Source organism: Aythya ferina (assembly GCF_964211825.1).
Source record: "Aythya ferina genome assembly, chromosome: 1".
NCBI classification, from domain to species: Eukaryota; Metazoa; Chordata; class Aves; order Anseriformes; family Anatidae; genus Aythya; species Aythya ferina.
In genome coordinates, this window is record NC_140296.1 from 197,289,545 (window position 1) to 197,307,504 (window position 17,960).

The 17,960-nt window shown below is 34.2% G+C and overlaps 1 protein-coding gene and 1 long non-coding RNA gene across 8 annotated transcripts in view; one reads left to right on the plus strand and one right to left on the minus strand.

Annotated features, from left to right (window-relative positions):
* PCLO (piccolo presynaptic cytomatrix protein) overlaps positions 1-17,960 on the minus strand; it is a 371,480-nt gene that overhangs the window by 18,751 nt on the left and 334,769 nt on the right. The window lies entirely within an intron of this gene.
* Positions 3,862-17,960, plus strand: part of LOC311444176 — a 35,338-nt gene continuing 21,239 nt past the window's right edge. The window contains exon 1 of one of the 2 annotated variants that reach the window (XR_014697687.1): positions 3,862-4,130. This is a non-coding gene — a long non-coding RNA (uncharacterized lncRNA). The remainder of the gene's footprint in view (positions 4,131-17,960) is intronic. The other variant, XR_014697688.1, reaches the window with a different exon arrangement.

Below are 17,960 nucleotides of genomic sequence, written 5' to 3' on the forward strand. Positions count from 1 at the left end.
CTTGCACAAACAGAATCTTCTGTCTACCAAAGAGTGCTGTTGTAGCAAGAATTATTTCTGCAGGATTCTTTTAACACTATCTTGAGAACCAGAAGTCCATCTTCCAATAGACAGCTGTGCTTCAGCAAAGCAAGACATCAACTTACTGTAATAAATAATTCAGTTTTACTGTGAATACTCACCATCTATTATTTACATTTTAGTATTAGAGTTGAACAACTGCAGCTGAAGGTAAAGCAGAAGGGTATTCACTATCAGTTTAAAACTAAATATGTCAAGAACCCAACATACCAACCCAAATCTTCCAACCTTTTTTAGGTAGTCCCCCTCCCCCCCCCTCCCTTTTTTTTTTTTTTTTTTAATTTATAAATGTCTTTCCAGTTACTTGCTGCACCAGCTGTTTGTTTTCATAATGCCTTTCATCCTCTTGTTGGGACAACAGTTACTGGTAGTGTTGTAAAATAATGATGGACGAGCTTTGTAAAAATGCATCCCAATGTTTTCAGGCTACAAACCTTTCTGCCCTTTTGAGGTCTTTACACTACCTTCTAGTTTTTGTCTTTCACCTTTCTCCCACATATTTTTTCCTCCCTTGAAAACTGTTACAATTTTCTCTGTAGGCTGTATAAATCTTTGTACACCCTGCTGGGTCTGGACTGATGCTATGTGTAAAAACTTTTGAAATGAAGCGATTTTAAAAATTGTGGGAAAATAACACAGGTACTTTACAAATGCTCAAATATGAAAAAAAAATCACAGATGTACCAATTCAATTTCAGCTGGATTTATTTCCATCATGTGGCATTCTAAAATGTTGTAGCAAAACCTAGGGTAAGTAAGTAAAAAGTTACTGGGACAATAAGATTAGAGGAGGTGAACTACAGGAGAAAGTTTCATTAGTGTCAGTGACTGAATTCACAGTACAGAGGATAAGAGATTTCTGCAGAAAAGTGTATTTTTTTCAGTATTTTAGTGAGACTGGTCCCTAGTACCATAGGGACATTTGAAGAAATGGAGGTGAAATCATAGCTGTAAATATCATATTCAACAAATTTAGATGACTAGAGATGACTACACATATTGTTTTCAGTGATGAAGATGAATACAGAATACCTGTATTTGAAGGAAAGTAGGCAGATGTAGGATAAAAGTGGGCTGAGGAACTCAAAAGAGTTGCAGAACTAATTCCCATAATGCATCCTACTGGATACCACCGCTTATTTATGCTTTTGTGGAAGGGAAGCCTTATGTTCTGAGCTAATTATTATAATATTCTCTCTTCAATACATTTAAATAACTGAATTCCTCAAAATTCAACTTTGGTTTACAATATACTAGTGACAGTTTAAATCAGGTGGAAATATTGGTGTCTAATTCAACTTCTCTAGACTCTGTAGTCCATAGAAGTAGCATCTCCAAACATACCTTAAGATGGATAAATGTCTTCTGGAGGTGCCTTCCATTTTTCAGTGACAGGTACGAGGTGAGGTGATAGATTTGATTTAGAAACCCAATTTTTAGACAGTGAAATTAGGCTAAAATATTCCAACTACAGTACTATCATTTTCCATAACTTCAATGAGAGAAAGCTAAAACCATGGTTGAAATTATTCTTGCTACTTTAACTGAACTTCAAAGATAGGTGCAGCCTGGATCTGAAAAGGGAAACTCTGCAGCCTCATGTCTCAGATAGCAGAATTCCCTTTAGCTGCCTTTGCTCCCTTTCATCTTTGCCATAATTCAGTGCCTGAGCCTAAATATACATTCACAGTCTTCTTTTCACAATTTTAGCATCTTACATAAGGAGAAATATCAGACACTGCAGATTCAGCTGCATAAAAGATGGCTTGCCACAGCATGTCTGAAATTTTGATGGCGAAAGACACACTTTGCCCTGGTTTTCTAATGGACAGAAGAGGGGAAGAGAAGTATTTAACATACATACATACAAAATAACCTGAACCTTGATTATTATGTATTTTAAACCTATTCTATCTAAGCTTCACTAAGGAAAAAATGTGCTAAAGGGGGAAGAAATATGCAATCTGTCATTAAAAAATCGGTATTTGACATAACCTCAGTTCAATAAAATATTTTGCACAATACCACAATGATCCTTGTGTAATACATTATAAATACTTGGTTAAAGTAGTACTAGTGAGTCTCCAAGTTCTTTTTCTATATCAATGTCAGAACACAAAATGTTTTCTACCTATATAAAAACAGGGAAGATTGTTCCTGGATTTTGCTTAGGTTCTCATTGAAATGACGACAAACTTTAAACTGTTTTCCCTCTTCTCTGAAAAATATTGTTTTATATTTTTTTTTTAGTCTTGATATGCAAGTTTTTAAGAGGCAATACAGTCTGAAATGAGAAAATCCCTTCTGAGCTTTACTTTCTGTGCCAAAATAATAAACCTTCGTGCTCCAAGTATACATATGAAGATGTGAATATCACAATAAATTTATTTATTCTTTTTGCCTCCTTGACTTTATGAAAATAAACATTCTGGCTTCTTCTGACTAAAAACACCAAGAAATTGATTAAAATTAATTTGGCTTATATTACAATATGATGAAAGTATAATGGAAATTGTATGACCACTTAAAGATGAGTGAAATGACTGAAGTTACTCTTGGACTGCCCTGGATAATAACAAGGGAAAGCAGAAAATTTGCACAAACATTATAGTAAAGAGCATCAGATAATTCTAAATTTATCAGAAAGATGAAGCAGCACAGATTCAGAAGAGAAAAGTTTGACTGCCAAGAAGTTTTTGTATACTAATTTTGTGAATCCATAGAGAAAACAACCCTTTGAACGAAATATTTTATAATTAGGATGTAAACAAACAACCTAAACTCAGATACACAGAGTGCTTGGAATTTATGGTTAAGAACAACATATTTTCTAAGAATAACAGCTAAAATGAAAGCAATGAAGATAAAGTACTTGAAGATTTCATTTCTGAAAAGTAATTGTTCTGTTGGGAAATGTCACCTGCTGACCACCTGAGGAGCAGTGTGATATGAAAACGAAATTTATTTCTATTATTTCTTTTGAATTTTTAGGTCAAGCAGAAGCAAAACCAGTTATGCTATGCTTAAACACAGATCCAAAAACATACTGTGTTAAAAAATCATGTAGGAACTTCCCCATTTGCCTTGGCAGACATGTAGTTAAATGGTGTTTTTTCATTCCTTTTCAGTCTTAGAGATCTGATGAAATTCAAAAAAAAAAAAAAAATACAATAATCTCAAAGGTAGATAAAAGGATAAAATCAGATGCAAGTGTATAAAAAATTTCAATCATAAGAAAGACATATAGAAAAACAAAAAACAGCTCAAGCTTATTGAAATGTTGACTTCAGGAATAGATGTTATCTAAGTATCTATAATACAGGCTTAGTTTTTCTAGACACACAACAGAAGACTTTAAAATTGAGAACCAATGTGGAAAAAGTACTGATATTTTCCCTCTTAGAAGTTCAGATAATAGAATATTTTTATTTTTTTCCTCTGTCATAAAGCCATCTTATCATGGGAAAGTATACACAGTGAATAGGTGTTGGTGATGAACCACATATGACATGTTTTTATTCCAATTAGTTTGAATTGTGGCTCACTGAACATTTACCACACAGAGATTCAGCACTGAGCCTGCACTTTTAGTGCAGTGGAACAGGCTGTTTTATTTCACAGCTTGCCCAAGTCATTTATAGCCCATAAAAAAAAATAAATTACTTAACACATGGTGGCATATGCAACTCTATAGAGATTTTTTTGAGAAGGAGGTGGAAGATGGCATTTGTATACACAAATATATCCATACACATACTCAAGTTAACGCAATATGTTAGCACTCTTTTGTGCTATAAATCTGGTAGGCACACTATCATGGTAACTGAAGATGAAAATTTTTGGTAAGAACCTGCCTATTCTTTTCTCACAACATGATTTCCAGATTCCCCCTCAGATTTATCCTGCAGTTCTTAGGCTCTTCAGTGAAATATGCTTAAAGTCTTGCTCATAGCTCCCTGGAACTACACACTGCTGTGCACCATCATGTGCACTGCACAGCCTGATACCAGAGCAGATGCTTCTGCACTGACTGTTCATGTGGAAGACAGGTAATGCTATTATATTAATAGATTTTCTGTTGTGTACTTACGTTACCTGCAACAGTGGTAGTAGCGCACTGTTGAGATGCATTTTCTCTATCATTTAATAAGAATGATTACTGAAATAATTGATTCTAATAAAACTACTAAGAATAATAATATGAGAAATTGCATATTCATTATGATAGTAAGAGCTGTGATAGTTCTAGCCAAGCTCATTATACCTGATATACTAAACAAAATCTGATATACTAAAGAAAGCCAAATCTGTCTTCCAGGAGCACCAGACTGTTTTGTTACTGTCTCTAGAGAACCTAGGAAATCTTAGCACAAAAAATGAATACTTGTAATTACAACTGGGAGTGAACTACTTGCAAAATCTGTCCAATGGAGCAATGAGGGATGATCCTTTCAATTAATAAGGATAAACATGGAATCAGCTCAGTAAAAACTGGAAAAAATGTATTAATCAAAATTTTGCTCAGGAGGGATGGACAGAAATGCTATGCAGAGTATTCCAGAGTATGCAGAATTTGGAGTACTACAGTCACTGAAGGATTGGTACCTGGAAACATTGTTTACAGTAATGTGGAGATGATTCCTAAAGTTGTTACTTGTTTGGAGAAATGTCAATTTATTTTTCAGCTCCTGTCTTTTCTTCTATTAAATGTTTAGAAATATGTTTACGGTTTGTAAACATCCATCTGAAATCCTTAATTGTGTAAGTACCTGCTTTTCAGTTGAAATGCATACTGTACAATTTGTCTCTGATTCACTCAACAGTGCCGTTATTCTTCCTATTTCATGCAATGCTGGTTCACTCAAGCTGCTATAATAGACATATAGTGAAGATGGTATTTCATTGCATCATTGAACTGATATGTGTGGTTAAATTCCACAGAGATGCATTTCAATAGATAGACATTGTCTGAAATCCTAGAGCAGAAGAAATAGTACAGGGACAGTACAGCACTTAAGTAAATGAACTTTAAAGCCTGGAGATGAAGATTGCAATGATAAAAAAAAAAAAAAAAAAAGTGAAAATCTACTCCTATTTACAGTGTTTGTGAACTGGAAATAAACCTGTTATGTAAATGGAATCATATATAATCTAAAAACAATACTGAAGCTGAAAATAATTAGATAAGTCCATAAGTGTACTACATGGTGTTATGGAAGAGCTCTTGATCTTATAGGGTTAAGAAACACTTGTGTTTCTGAGTCATTCATGTTTCTGAACAGTTTCTGAACATTCATGGGGCATGAGGAAAGTTCCCATGCTAGGACAGTGAGAATTGGAAATGATATATTTTAGGAAGAAAGAAGAACCTAGTCAGGGGAAAATGTGATAGGCTGATGTCAGAGGTGCAACGGGAGAAACGTTTTATAGTGCAAGACCAATTTTTATTTTTTTCCCATGTGATGAGAAGAAATCTTCAGAATCACATTTTGGATAGTAAGATCTCCCCCTGGTATCACGCACAGCACAGGTAGTCAATCCCTTACTTTGAGAAATGGGAGTTTGTCGCAGATAAGGGATTTTGAGGATGTGGTCAGTAGGCCACCTAAATTTGACAGCAAATCCACTTGCACCTGGAAACTTTCAAGAAAGTTTTCTCAAAACTATGTGCCCTGGAAAAGGTGAATCAGAAAACACGCAGATTTATATTTAAATATGTCAGTCTGGCTTAGAAACTCCCCCTAAGCCTTATGAAATCACTCAAGCAAATACCATCTATTTGTAGAAATATATAAAAAATAAAAATAATAATACTTAAAAAAATGAAAAAACAACTTTGTAACTCATTAAAAACATTTTTCTGCTCTGGGCACTATGTGTTCAGCAGGACTTGTATAACTAACCAAACCCTTTCTATAAAGAAGAGAAAGGAGTATCTCTTAGCAAGTTAATGCTGCTCTAGCTCCTGCAGAGCAACTTGGCAACTGTCTTCAAACAGGAATGTGTTTTTCTCCACCCTCCCCCCCACTTTTTTTCTTGCCTCCTGTCTCCTGCCCCACAGTGCAGAAAGGCTGCTTTTTGAATAAATACCTCTGAGCCTTTCAGCCAACTGCAGCCTACAGTCATTATTTTACCAAGAATCTCTGAGATTTAGTACTGTTCTTCTGAAGGTTATTTCAAAAGTCTTGATTGTAATCTATCTTCAAAAATTGAAGCTGTGATTATAGGAATGGAAAGGCAGGGTGTTGGAAGTCCTCACAAAATAAAAGTACAACACACTCACTTTTCATAGTGTGATTTAAACTTTGTCTGGTGGATTGTGAAATTTAAAATACTTAAGATCTGGAAAAAAAATTATATATATATATATATTATTACTGCATACACATTATAAATTTATAACAAAGAATACCAGACATTGTATTTGTGATTGTCATCCATGAATGTGTTTCAATACCTGAAAGGATTAGAGAGCCTCTCTTTACAGCATCCATTAATATAGAAGAAAAAGTAAAAACCTTTTTTCAACTACAAATGAAAACAAATTTTTATGACAGCAGAACATAGATTCTGCTGTATTTGGTACTTACTAATTAATCATACTATACTCATAGCATACTCAGGAAGTTTCAGTAAGAATCTGATAAACAGTTCAGATATAAGGACTGAAGAAAGATTATTTTTCCAAAACAGTCACTGCAAAAAAAGTCTTGAATGACCTAAAAGATATTTTAAAAATCTTCAGCAAGGCTTTTTTATAATCTATATATCTTATAGATATATAATCTATAATATAATCTCTATATCTTATATCTATATAGATATATAATCTATATATCTTATAGATATATAGATATATAATCTTATATATCTACTGAATTTCTGCTTGGAACCAATTGGCTCAAAAATATGAAAGTACACTGTTCCTTAGGATATTATTCATGAACAAAGATTTGCTGAGCTTGTGCCACACCATGTTAGATACCATGCCAGCTGTCATGCTCTGCATCGCTAGACAAAACCTTTTGAAGAATGGTAATAAATCATGTGAGACTCCTGCTTCATTATCACACATAAGAGCTAGCATCAGGTTGTTACTTAAATGCTATTTGTGAGTGATCTAATGCACAGTATTTTTCTGTTTCCGAGAGGAAAACCTGTCTATGCACACATATCTCATATAATACAAGTCTCTTACTTTTTCTGACCTGTTAAAGTAATAAAAATTTATTCACAGAATATTTTGTTGCTGTAGACAATCTAAAATATACATTCTAATGCTTAATATGTATGTTGAATATTAAATGAAGAAAGAAAAATGCATAGCATCTGAAGGCTTGTCAGTAGTTCTCATTGATATTTAACATTATATCATGACTTGAACAGTTGTTCATTGAGTTCTCAGGAAAAATAATTAATCACTTAGAACAAAAGCATAAAAATAAAAGTTGAATTATTATTTACATGTGTGAATTTTAACATATATAGACTCAGTTACAGTGACAAAAAATGGCAATAAAAATCATTTCAGAGTATTCTTCTAAAAGTCTATGAGCCAACATTTTCAGTAGCAATTATCGTGATTAAATCTGAACTTGAAAAACTTTAAAGAACCTCATTTCCAGAGCACAGTGAAAAATTAGGGCTCCTTCTTTTTTTCTTTTCTAAACAGTTTATAATACTCAAAATGTCATTGTTTTGTTATCAAATAAAATTAAACAAAATGTCAGTTTCAGAACAACTTGAGATATGTTTTCTAAGATTTAAAAGATCCATTTGGGATGTTCTAGTAGATGTTACTCCAAAAAACACCTCCACAGGTAATGATGAAAAACAAATTCATGAAAATTAACTCAGGAATTTCACACAGGACTTCATTTCTAGATCAGTTCATAGCAGGCTGATCTAAAATTGAGTTTTTACTGTCTTTCTGTGGAGAGTAACAAAAAAATCAGTATGCATTTCCTTGGCCTCCCTAGCTAGTTCCTGATTTCACATGTTGCTGAATGTCTGTCATGAATTCCTATTCTTCTGCTGGAAGTTTCCAACTCTTTAATGTGCTTCTGACTAACAATGTATTTGCATTCTGCAAATCATTTATGATTTAGCAGAAGCATTGTTGTTCATCACTTCCCTGCTGCTACTGTAATAACTATATGCAAAAGGTAGTTCACTTTACAGGATGCTTTCAGTGAGAGATTTACTTGGGCACCTTTGTATCTCTACTCTTTGCCCTCACAGGTTCTTGAACACCCTATTGACTTGAAGGTATTGGAAACTCATTTGTAACTAAGGGTAAACAAAGACCATTAAGACTTGATTAGAAATCTCATTAGCATATATATTTCTAGAGCATCACAGAAACGAAATATATTCAAGATCTGTCAAGAAAATCTATTTCCAGATTTGCAAGTGGATGAAATCTTACAGTTAATCTCATTCTTGTGATACTTCTAGTTGAATTTCTAGTGTTTCAGAATTTCTGGATAAACATGCAAAGTCCCTGCACATTATGAATATCTTCTTTCTTTTTTTTTTTTTTTTTTTTTTTTTTTTTGTCAGAAATTAATTTCTGTTTCATGTTCTTTAAGAAGGTAGAAAGTACAAAGCAACATAAGAGAAAATCTGCTCCCCTGAGATTTTCCTATTTGAGCAAACCAGTATGGAGACTGAAAGGTAAAGACAGATTTAAAAACAAAACAAAACAAAACAAAAACAAAACAAAACAAAACAAACAAAACTAGAATAACCTAGTTAATACATGTTTTTATACATACAATTTGACTTATGCCTGGTAGCAGTTTAGTTATTTTCCAAAAAATAGTAACTAAACTGCAATATCAAGCTCCCTATCTGATTTACGAGATACTGCTCTGTAATATTCAAAGACTATTCATTTTAAAGAATTCATTGACTGTAGTGATAACCCTAATCATTTCTGCAGAGCTAACCATTTTATCTTATGACTACATACACCAGTAGTGTCCCCTTGTGTCCAGTTTTACAAGCAAAACTTTGAGGATCCACTGCTGAACTGCAAGGTCTCTAAGTGCTGTTACATTAGTCTTCCTCACAGTGCAGAATACACAATTTTGTCGCAGTAACTCTTCTAAAGAGGGAAAAGCTTGACCAGTCAAATATGTGCATTTTACTTTCTTCAGTTCTGAAATTTGAAATACATATAAAACTCAGGTCAAAACTGTTTTTAACTTCTTTCACAATTTTCACTCTTCCTTCCTGATATTGTTTCACTCCAGGAAAAGATGTAGCTATTTAAATCCATGACTTGGAATCAAGGACATTATAGACACCTGGGAGACTGACAGCTTGATCCTGAAATGGTTTGCAAGACATCTAATTATTCTGTGCAAGGCACTCAACTTCAAGTTTTGAAACCAAATTTATACAATATAGTTCAGGATGAACAATAAATACAGCCCTCTACATTAAATAGCTTGATGTGTGCGTCATGCTTTCAGCTAATAGTTATGATAAACATGATTTCCACTAAAATAATCAAAACTTCTATCTCAGGCTCTTTTGTGATACGTACTCTTAACTGTTGGATTTTTTTTTTTTGCTCTAAAATTTTAGTTTCCCTTAATAACAGTAATAGCAGTGGTACTTAGTAAAGTAAAAAATAAAATAAAATAAATAAAATAAAATAAATAAAATAATAAAATAAAATATAGCACTTATTTTCAGTTGGCAAGGATCTAAGTCTTAGACAGCATGCAAATTTGGCTCAGGTTATTTTCTTTTTAATGTCACGTGGAACAGCATGCGATATTCTTTGTGCATCTATTTTTGGAATGGTCTGTATTTTATATTTACATTTATTACTTGCATGAAATTATAAGCAATTATAAGCAGTTGTTCTAAATGGAAGGGTCAGACAACTACTGCTACTGACAGTAATTGCAACTAAATTTATATTGGTAGTCTCAGTTAATTTTCTAACTTATCTCAGAGGAGCACAAAGACACAACATAATAGGAGACTTCAAGCTCCATGCTGAACTTAATTCCTTTATTCATGTGACACATAAGCTCCAGCAAAGGACCTCCTTTTTACTGAGAATGCTCCAAGACACATACAGCAAGTCTGCTGCCCTGTTGAGCAGTGTGCTTGTTCATTTTGAAAGCTGTTTGTTATTATTTGAAAGCAAGGACTGGTAATGGCAGAATTAAATCCTCTAATGTCAAAGACAAAACTGGCACCACTACCGGGAGCTACAAACACTCTTGCTGAGTCTTTCTTGTGGCTTTACCCATAAAACCATCATCCTACTTCTCAGACAAAGAATAACATAGCAGATCTAATTTGTTTATTTTCTGTTATTTAGCAAAGATATTAAAACAACAACAACAAAAACACTTATTTACAAAGCCTGCAATGAGATATTCTAAGTCTTGCTGGCATATTTATAGGGCAGGGAAAGAAAAGAATATGCTACCTGTCTATAGTTGCAGCAGGGAATTTGAAGTAATAGAACAGAATTACTTGTGAGAAATTTGGCCAACAGAGTGGTTTTGAAAAGTACCATGGAGTGCTTACAAACAATCGCTGTAGATTGCTGCATTTAATTCTACCTGGTGAGATGTCCTCTTAGAGAAAATTATGCCATTTACTAATGTCCTCTTAAAGAAAATAATACCATAGCACCAGTTAAACTACAAAGAACATTTTTACCTGTATCTAATCACTGATTCTTACTCATCTTTAAATAGTATAAACTGTCACTGGGCCTGAAAGAACACTCTTCACACTCCTGTTACTTGTTCCCACACAACTTCCATAACATTAACTCCTTAGCCACAAATATTTGTACAGCTGCCTAGAGAATTAGTTGGCAGAACTGATCCTACTAATTGCATCAACCCCAGCATCCCACAATGTATTCATTTGGTCTTACTCACCCAAGCCAATTTAGGATATATTTTATACCACTATACAGAATTAAATGAGCTTCAGGGAAGGAAAGAAAGGCATTATTCAATTCCAGCAACAGTGTTGACATACAACATTGTTCTTTATGAAACAACAATGAAACAATCAGACTCATAAAATAATTCAGAAAGGTTAAGGGTTAAGATAGAACAGTTGAAAGGGACCTACAAAAATCAGGTCCAACTGCCAGACCACTTCATGATTACTTAAAAGTTAAAGCATATTACTGAGGGCATTATCCAAATGCCTCTTGAACACTGACAGGCACAGGGCAACAACCACCTCTATAGGAAGCCCATTCCAGTGTTTGACCACCCTCACGCTAAAGATTATTATTTTTTTTTTTTCCAATACACAGTCTGAACCTGCCCTGGCACACCTTTATGTCATTCCCATGTGCATCCAATCATTGGTTACCAGCAAGAAGAGATCAGTGCATCCTTCTCCTTTTCTCCTCCTCAGGAAGTCGTGGAGAGCAATGAGGTTGCCTCTCAACCTTCTGTTTTCCAGACTAGACAACCCAAGAGTCCTCGGCCTCTCCTCACAGGACATACCTTCCAGCCCTTTTACCAGCTTTGTTGCCCTTCCTTGAATGCATTCAAGTACCTTAATACCCTTTTCATATTAGGGAGCCCATAGCTGTCCACAATATTCAAAGGGAGACTGCATCAATGTTAAATACAGTGAGAGAACAGTGGAAGTCTCCTGTCCATCCCCACATTTACAGTGGGTTAACTTCCAGATTTCATCAGTTTGCTCAGACCTTGTTTGTTGAGTTGTAAAAACTTCCAAGAAGCTTGACAGCATCACTGGAGCAACTCTACTCAGTGTTTTAACTAAAGTCTCTGTGTTTTCTTTTCCATTTTCTTTACAGTCAGTTAAGTATTTTTTTTTTTTTCCCCCTGTGGAGATCTGAGAAAATTCTGCTTCCATCTCCTCTATTTTCTCCCTTCAGGTATTTAAGAACAGCTCATTTCCTGAGATTTATATAAACCCTCAGCCTCTCTTCCAGCCTCTCACTTGCTCTGGCCATTAACCATCTTACTGGCAGTTTGTTGAAGCATTCCCAAACCTCTAGGAGGTCCCCAGATGGACACGTTTATTTAGATGTAACCTCACAAATACCCGAGATGATAATCCCTTCCTATGACCTGCTCCCTACACAGTTACTTTTGCTGATCACTATGCAGCAACAATGAACATAAAGCAATTTTCCAAATTAATTGTGTAAAGAAAAGTTGATGTCCTAGCAAAACTGACTTCCACAGAGAAAACTGGATTTGAAGAGGGCCTCAGACAAATTCTGTAGAGCAGAACACAGTGGACATTGTATATTTTGAGATAAGGGCATGTAAATACCAATAGCTTTGTGGGAAAATGACATTTTCTCCAATGCCAGCACTTTCAGTATTTTTAAAATTGCTTTGGGCATCAATTGTATATTTTTAGTTTCCCTCATTTTAAAGAAGTAAAAAGAATATTGAAAATACTTTGCAGTCCCCACATTATCCCACAGTTGTTTGAAAACACATAGCACAAAAATCTCTTTTCACAGCCTGCCCATTTTACAATAAAAAGAAGTTGCCTCAAGAAAAGAGCTTTAAATATAGCTGTATATAAATATATCAACAAGTTAGTACTCCTGCATGAAAGCAAGTCCAGCCGCACATTCAAGAGTTTTGCCACTGGAGACAATGATCAGTAGTACTGCAGCATGAATACAAGCCCAATTCCTCATCACTTAGTTTTGCTGCAGGCATCTGAAGAGATCAGATTCATACATCTTTCAGATTGGCTATGTATGGCTGGGTTTGCTTTTTATGTAATTCGAAGGTTGGTAGTTATTCCCAGAGGGCTTCTAATACTGGGAATGAGTGTTCATGAAGTGAACTTAATATGAAGATCTTATATAAAGATGGTTTGGAAGATTTCAGAAGTGACTAGGTTTGCTGCTGTCACTTTGGCCCAAATGTTATGCCAAAATCAAAGAGGAAGTGCAGTCACCTTGATCATTTTTGTCAGCTACAAACATGACGTGTGACTGGCACAGGCTATGAACCCAGATGTGACAGTCTGTTGGGAGCTGCTCACAGTTCAAGGACACTTAAATTCATTGTTCCCATTGAATGTTTCTTGTTCCCCAGAAAAGTCTAAGCAAAGAAATTAGGCTTTTCCTCACTCTTCTTTTGACACACAGATACTCAGTTTCCTTGTGGGCTGCTCACTCCCCAAGCTTTTTATCAGGCCCACAGTATGAATCATGGGCACTCTTAATTCTAAAATTATCTAAGAGGCTGTGGTTTTAACCTGAGACCAAGATTACTATTTTACTATATCATTCAGTTGTGAAAAATATTAGGAAACTTGGATTAAAAAAATATATTTATTAAAAAAAAAGAAAAAGGAAAAGAAAAAGAAACTAACTGTAAGTGCTGCCTTTTAATTTGATTTACCCGTTTTTCCTGTTTTTTTTTTTTTTTTTTTTTTTTTTTTTTTTTTTTCCTGTGTGTTGTTTTTGTGGTGAACAACAGTGTAGACAATAGGGATAGGAGTGCTATCTCCACTGAAGTATGGTATTCAGAAAAAAACATGTATGGTCTCTGTAGGCAACTTAGATTAAGTTTGACTTAGGTGAACAGGGAGATTGCTGTCTGCTAGTGTGTTTTGAGAATGGGCTTCCTTCAACAAACACAAGTCATCAACTCTTTTGAGAGACAAAACCAATTAAGAGCCAATTAGTAGCTCTAGGTACATGAGAGTTTGTGTCAGTCACTAAATCCATGGAAGAATTCTGCAGAAAGTCTATACCATCTCTGTGTTTTTTATTGGTACTCTTTCCCATGAGATTAGAAGGGTGGAGAAAAGAGGGCAGAATTCCTGTTTCCTTGGGGGGCGGGGAAGGGGATATCAAACTGGTTTGCAACACTGAATTTGAACTAAAAATATTAGGTTATATAAATACAATGAAAGCTGAATTAGTATTTGTAACGTATTCTAAAGAGGCACAGAAGTGGTCTTTAATTTAGGTTTGTTATCTGTTTCAATTTTCATCTTTAATGAAATAAAATCTGATCTCTGTTGTCCTGTTACACATCTGTGATTTCAAGGCACTTATTTTGTATATATTTGAGTAAATGGCTGACCTCAAATTTTCCCCATATTCCAATTTTCACCTCTTAATTAGAGCTTTTTCTAACAAAAAGCAAATTGACACCATCTTGTGCTTCTTGTTAGTTCAAAATAATTATGGAACTTAACACTCTAAATGGTAATTACACTTGCTGTTGAGCACAGCAGCAGGTTTTAGAACTGCAAACCAAATCAAATTAGCATTTTTCTCAAATAAAGTTAAATGTGTTTAAAAGTTACTTCTTGATGCATATAGAATAACATTTTACAGCGTTATTTAATGTCTGTTGGAGACAGACCCTGCTGATATATTCATTTGTCAGAATGCTGATGTCTATATGTCAGCTAGATGTCAAGGCTCACTTTAAAGTATAAGGAGAGCAATTGCTCTTCTAGAATGTGGTTTGTTTTATTTGCAAATATATCTCTAAAACAGGTCAGATGAATTACACCTTCAAAATTGTTATTTCTCACCACTAATTGCAAAAGGTTTGCCTTAGAGGCAAATGCCATCATGGCATCACTAATGCCATGATAACATTTCTCATTACATTATCTAGTTCACAGGTCCCAGCTGTAAAAGGATACTAGATTAGATTGATTAGACAAAAGTCTAGGTTTTTAATTAGAAAATTAACATGGAAATAGAACAAGTATTAGACTGAAACAAAACCTTCACTATTTAGAGAAATTCCTAGACTACTTAAGCAGGTCATGTTTGCAAAATCTAAAGAATCAGACTAGAAATGTACTTATCCTATTCTTCACAGTCAAAGTAAATTACCAATAAAATCAGTAATTGTTAAATTGTTGTAAATACTCTTTTTTTAATAAAAAAAAAAAGAAAAAATATCTATTTATTAAAAAAAAAAAGACTAGTAAAACAGTAGAACAGATGAAAAGTCAATTTTAAATTTTTAAAGCTGAAAGAGATTAACAGAATTCATTGCCTTTCTAAGTCAGACTCAGTCTCATCCCATTGTAAATCTGTTGCAATCACAAATGGTGGTGTTTATTCTTTAGGTAACAAAAGATAATGAAACAAAAATGATCGTTTGAATAATGCAGAATGCAGCAGAAAGAGAGCAGTTTTTCCAAAATTGAGATTTCTTTTCCAAACATTATGTAAGACAATTACTAGATCATAATATACATCTGTATATGCATACATATACATGTATGTGTGTTTGTGATTCATTCATTTACGTATGTGCATGCATATGTATACATATAAATCACTGAAGTTGATCTAATAATCCTAATATATGTATATTAAATCTACCTTGACTCAGCACAGTGATAGATAATTGAGTTAGCTTGTTGAGCTAATCAACACTAAATCTTCATGCTAAAATTTAACTTTATGAAGTTATAGCTACCTACATTTATTTCAAATTGCTGACTCCATTTCTGTTCCTAACATGCAGTATAATACAAATTTTCTACTTCATATTGTTCATAAATCTTACCTTCCATTTCACAGCCTAACCACAGTTTTACAAAACCCACTGGCATCAGTACTGAAACTAACTAGGTGCAAAAATAATTATACAGTATAGGTATTTCTCTTAGGACAAGGTGCTGATCTGAATCCCAACAAGACTGTTGCTGCAAAGGATTAATTCCATCTGAAAGTAACATTCTGAAATAGAATACTGATTACTTAAATTAAATAGTACAGTGAAAACCTAGGGAGTTAAAGATCATAGGCAGAATAGGACAAAAGTGTTGCCATGATAAATAATAGAGTAAAAGCTGTGGAGTCTGAGCTCAGGGTTGCTCAGAGGACAGGCTTCCCATCTTCAGAGATCATTTGCAGCACTTTAGTTGCTCAGTCAGCTACATGCTTTGGTCCTAATTTTTCTCAGTCTTCAACACTGCTTCTGTGTTTTCCACAGTACTTGAAAGTTTCTCACTGTGATTCCTCTTATCTTACCTGAGTCTCATGAAATTTCAGTGACTTTTATGGAGTAGGTTCTTATCTAAACTGGTACACAATTTAAATCTAGCACACTACATCTATTTGACTTGCATGTTAGCTATGTGTGACATGACTGTGTATACTGTGTATACTTCTATACTTTATATTGTAGTGAAGTAATATTTCCTGTACAATGCAATATATGCATTTAAGTAAATTATTTCACAATTAATTGAAGAACTCTAACTACACTATATGGAATTCTGATTTTCAGTAAATGGCACAACTCCTGTTAACTCACTGGAGGAAAATTTTCCCATCATAAGCATCATAAGCTCAAAAAGCTTATGAAATTTAATAAAGTTTAATACAATGTTCTGAATGGATATGCCTACATAAGAACTTAAGTTACTAAATGCAATTCACAGTGTAAAAAGCCAAACAACTTACGTCAAGAACTTTAACGTATGTAAGACTATGTAAAAATCACTACATAACACTTGCTTATAAATCACTTCAGTTCACATAAAATGAACAATCTTGAATGAGAGCATACTACAGAAGGAAAATTAAATGGAAAGAATTACCAAAAAGCTGGGAGACTTTCTTATGTGTGTGTACTTGTCTTCTCTTCAAAAATGCTTGAAAGACCCTTTGTTACAGGCTTTCCATCAGTGCAATGTGGTAGTAGAAAGTGAAATGTCCATCACTCTTCACATTTTTCATGCTTGATTTCTTGCAGTGTGACAGCTGACACACATATCTCCTTTATTTCATTAGACCCCTTTATACAGACACAAAGATGTCTTCTCACCATACTGATCACAGGATGATATTTTGAAAGATATATGTGTGTATTTTTATGTCTTTTATATCTATAACACTGTTAGGTAGCAAAAGGTAGAAAACTGGGTTCTCAAGTGACTTAAGTGGCAAACCAAGTCCTTATATACTTTGATGTTTGATTAATTCTCTGTTACTATGTTGGTATTAGCATCTAATCTGGTGCAATAGGAACAGACTAGTAGATGAAAGGAATCAGTTTTGTGGCAGCTATACCTATATGGTACCTATATGGTCAGGAATCTACTTGAAGCTGGATTTACTCTAACCCTTGATAAAAATCTTTTTCTGCATGTGGTCCATCTCCTTCTAAAGGACTCAATACTGATTATGGTTATAACATACCGAGGGACAGGAGCACATAAAGTGCTCACCTGGAATAGATTTCCAGTTTAGATTACTTCAAAATTAACCTGATTTGGATGTATCAAATCTACTTTAAAAAGGAAAATGTCTCAGTGTAAAGCAAGGTAAGACTGAAGAATTTATTTCAAAGTATGTTACTGCTCTGAATCAAAACGATGTAGATGCAGCCTACATTAAAATAATTATGTAAGATTATTTTCAGAAGTAAAGTAAAGCAGGAAAGTGCTTGCTTCTAGGCTAAGTTTTGGTCAAGGCTGTGTTTCATAGTAAGGCTATGCTCAGTTTACTTAGTGGGGTATTTGGATTTATGGCTGAGATTATTTTGTAAATCTAGTTTTCCTCAGAGATTTTTATTTTTCCTATGTATGTTACCCATGTCTTGTAAGTAAGCTTTGAAGAGACTTTTTGCATCCCTACAAAGGGGTTAAACTCAATGAAAAATAGACTGGAGAATTAAGGATTTTCATCTATACATATAAGCTGACTTCACTTTTTGTGAGACTACATAAGATTGATTGTCTACTGAAGACTCACAGTCATACTGAACCAATGTTAGAAGTAGGGCGTTTATCTCTCTCTAGTGAAATGGAAATGTAAATCTGTGACAGACTTACATTTATCTACAGATGGATAAATAGATGAGTGCTTCTAGGAAGAGGACATGAGGTGT